General features: G+C 29.5%; 1 protein-coding gene across 1 annotated transcript in view; it reads left to right on the top strand.

Moving 5' to 3' along the window:
• LOC149894385 (hatching enzyme 1.2-like) overlaps positions 1-4,478 on the top strand; it is an 86,775-nt gene that overhangs the window by 35,107 nt on the left and 47,190 nt on the right. The window lies entirely within an intron of this gene.

Raw genomic sequence — 4,478 nt, forward strand, 5'->3', positions numbered from 1 at the left:
TAAGACGTCTTGTTAAGATGTCTTGCGGACGTCTTAAACTGGTTGTCGGAAGACGTCTTAATGAGGTGTGGAAAAGCCGTCATGAACACGTCTTTAACTAGTTGCAGACGTCTAGACGAGTTAAAGATAAGTTACATACGTCTTAAAGTCGTCTCATGTTGGGTGGGCAAGCTATTTTATAATTCATTTGATAATGCGAAATCTTTTCAAAAATGATTTAAATTTATAATTATCTTACAAAATGCGGCAGATAATTCATGTTTTCTTTTTCATATTTCATATATTTTTTAATTTATCATAAAAAGCACATAATAATCCATTAGTTTTTGTCAAATAAAATTAAGGTTATATATAGCTGGTAAATCGTATTATGTTAATATTAAATTCTTAGTTCTTCTTGCGGTTTGCCATAAATTGGCTTTGCTAAATTCATTAAAACTGTGACAAATTATTTTTTCCTTCTGGTATTTATATTCATTTTATGTATAAGTTATTTATCCTTAACTGTATATATTCCTGTTGTTAAACACAAACACACACACACACACACACACACACACACAGATATATATATATATATATATATATACGATACTAGAATCCATTGGACTTAAACTAAGGGCTATAGTGTCTAATGGGGCAAGCCGAAATAGAAAATTCATTAATTTTCATAAAACAGAAGACTGCAGCAATATGTTAGATGGAGTAATTCACTAAACATGGAACCATTGTGCTCTAGGTAGCTACAAAACTTCTTGATATTTCGTATTAACTATTACCTCTCAAGTTATACATGTATTCAAGTAAATGATCTCAATTTCTTCTCATCATCCGCGTTATTTCTTAAAATATTATTGTTTATAACAATAGATTTTTAAGAATGCGCAACTAGCATGGTTTGCAAAAAAACAAAATTTTGCACGTCCATCTCTAATACTTCCACGATTAAAGACATCTTAAGCTGCTTATTCCAAAAGACGTCTTGTTAAGATGTCTTAAGGGCATCTTAAACTGGCTGTTCCGACAGACGTCTTGTTAAGAAGGCTTGCGGACGTCATAAACTTATTGTTTTGACAGACGTCTTGTTAAGATGTCTCACGGATGTCTTAAACTGGTTATTCCGAAACACGTCTTGATAAGATGTCTTAAGGACATCTTAAACTGGTTGTTGGAAGATGTCTTAATGAGGTGTTGAAAAGCCGTCTTAAACTAGTTGTAGACGTCTAGACGAGTTAAAGACAAGTTACATACGTCTTAAAATCGTCTTATGTTGGGTGGGTATTTTGTCTTTTAAAAATATACAAACATGGCCTACTTTATACATATATAAAGTAAAATAAAAACTTTATACATGTTTAAAGTAGGCCATGATACAAATGTCAGCAAATTCAGTATGCAGAGTTAAATGTTTAATAATGAATTGTATTAAAACATTGGAAAAAACATTAAATATTATTCGTATTAGATGGGAATCGCTTCTTTATTGCTTTTTTTAATCGCTTCTTTATTGCAAGTAACCATAATCTTTATAACGATTAAAGATATTGACAAAACACAACGTAGTCGCAAAACACATTTTTATTCGGGGAGTAAAAACCTCATGGTGACTCAAATTTTAATGATATTTTTACTAGGGACTAAAAAAAGCGTGGAAGTAAAAATCTTATACTACACCGGAAATTTCAAGAAGTAAAAAAATCCAATAGATTTTGTTTTATTCGACTAAAGCGCACTTTCCATTTTGAATTCTGCAAAAAATAAGTGTTTTTTTTGTAAAAAAAAAAAAATTTTGCTAAAATTTTGATTACAGGAAAAAATTCAATTCAAATCGACAATAATTTCATTACTTTTTAATGAATATTTCAGCATATTGCATTTTTCAAGAACTTTTAACAATAACTATTGATTAAAATTAAGAATTTAATGTTGTAGTCAAATAATGACAGTTTAAATTCTACTGACGAGCGACATTCAAAATTTCAAACTTGGATCAAATCATAAACTGACAATTTAATTACTTTTTGCTAATTTTATTGAAATGATTTTTTCGCTTATGACATTGAAGTAAAATTTCCAATTTTTAACTTTTGTTTTGAATATAAATCTTCTAATTTAATTGATAGTTTTAGAAGAAAACCATCCTGAAAAAATCTTTGTTTTCTTTAAATACTCAATGTTTGGCAATCAATCATATAAAATCCAATAAAAAAAATGTCTGAATATTATTCAAAATAGGTGGGTTAAAAAGCAGATTAAAATATATTTGAAGATACATTTACCTCCTACGTAACTAAAAAAATATCTGGTTGCTTAGAGTCGTTTGTATCCTTAGCATATAAAAATTATGATTAAAATGTAAGCAAGCAACTTATAATTAAAATGTAAGCAACCGCGAAAAACGAAACCTATTAAATTATTAGTTTTTTGCCGTTAAAGCGGTTGTTTTAAATGAGTGTCTGGTGGTTAGTCTAATCCATTAAGGTTGCTCAATGAATGAAAAGAAATTCTTGAAAGATTCACACCAGAATTGCCAAATATCCTCATTTTACCAGCCACTTTAGTAAGCAAAACATTGTAGGTAGGTAAGGAAAGATGAATAAAAGTTTGGTGAATATAAGAAAGGTAAAGTTTACTTATTTAAATAAGTATAAAATCCCGTCAAATTTAAAGCCACATCATTTCATGACAGCCGCGTCATTTCATGACAGCCAAAAAACTTATAAAAAATCTTGGACAACAAAAATGGTCATTCTATTTGCCGCTGCTGACTACAAACTTAACATTTGAGCATATATTGAGGTAGCTGATCAAATCATTAATTTTAGGCGAAACCCTGCAGAGTTAAGTTTATGTTTAACTTACTAAACATAAACCTAAAGCTGAGTTTTTTCATTTTGGAACTGGAAATATAAACAACGATTTAGTTATTATATATCTTAGACGCAAAGATGGTGGCGCATTGAACTTTGAAATGAACAAAGCTTATAAGGCTGCTCTCACCCTCTCTTCCCCCCCCCCCCCCCCCACACACACACACACACACATACACACACACATTTAAGTCGGACATAACTTTCTGGTAAAGCCAACAGTAAAGAAAAAAAATATTTAAAACTTGCATCACCCTTTTTAAACAAAAACAAAACATGAATTTGAATAGAACTATGATATTGAATATTTTATAGTTACAGTGCATTAACTGTTAAAATTAAAATCTTTAGAAATGCAGAACGAAACACAAGAATAAGAAGTCTGTTTGAATTTCATTTGAATTACACCTTTTTACGCCTTACTTCTTTTGCTCATGAGGATCAAAAAATATGGCGGTTTGCAAATCTTAGAAAATTTTTTTTATAGGCGAGTATAATTTACTTGGATGAAGCCAACTAATGCTATTATTTTATTATTAGAACAAATTTTTGGTAAAATAAATGTAAACTCTTCAGTAAGAAATCTTTTTTAATTCAATTGCTAAATGAATCTGTTTGTTTTCAAAAAGGTAAATGTCATATCAGTAATTATTGGTGCTAAAATAACTGGCTCCCGATGCGTGACTTCTGGCTCCAAAACACAGAGCCGGAATTCCTGACTAAATAATATTATGCAAAGTTCAAAACGACATTTTATATTATCAATGGTTATTTAATGTGATAATATGAAATATTATCACTTTTAATGGTCGCATATGAAATCCAGTGTGTGAAGTCATTATAGTTGCATTGAAATACAGTGTGCTAAGTCATTAGTTAGGCATTTTCTTTTCCTATCTCTATTCCACCGTATCTAATTTCACTGTTTCTCGTTTTACTTTCCTAAACAGTTAATTTGTGATTTCTCGTTTTGCTATAGCACTTTTCGCAATATAACACTAAAATTGACTATTTTGTTCTTGTGTGATCATTCTAACACTGATTCTATTTTTTGTTTGTTTGTTTTTTTTTTTCAAACCTATACTTATTTTTTGTGAAAGTATTTGAAAATATATTTACAAAATTCTGCATAAAAAAAGCGTTGTGAAGCTCGTAAGATGAGCTGATAATGAAGTTAAAAATTTCGGTTGTATCTTAAACTTAGAATCTTTTGAGTATAAATGGTTCCAGAATAAACTTTGTTCCTACGCGCATTATCGTGAACATAGCTTGATGCCATTTACAAAATGAATTGTAATGTAAATGGAATTAAGACAGAGCTTAAATGAAAGTAAAGTAGACATTCCTGAATTACACAGGACCTTAAATCCCATTTATTTTCATTTTTTAGTTAATCGCAGCAGTATTTTGTTCAACCAAAGTATTAAGCAAGCTCTATTAGAATCTGTACCAAAAGAAGGATATTTGCTGTTATTTCATGATTGTTTCAAAGAGGATCTTTTTTAATCAATATAATAAAAGCTTAAAAGAATATTTTTCTATGAGGATTATAATATAAAAGATCCAATTTAGAACAACTTATAGAAATAAAATCTGATGTAGAAGGTA

This window comes from Hydra viridissima, unplaced genomic scaffold (genome assembly GCF_058129835.1).
Source record: "Hydra viridissima isolate aposymbiotic clone 2 unplaced genomic scaffold, HvirCarnegie_v1 scaffold_1, whole genome shotgun sequence".
Taxonomy (NCBI): Eukaryota; Metazoa; Cnidaria; class Hydrozoa; order Anthoathecata; family Hydridae; genus Hydra; species Hydra viridissima.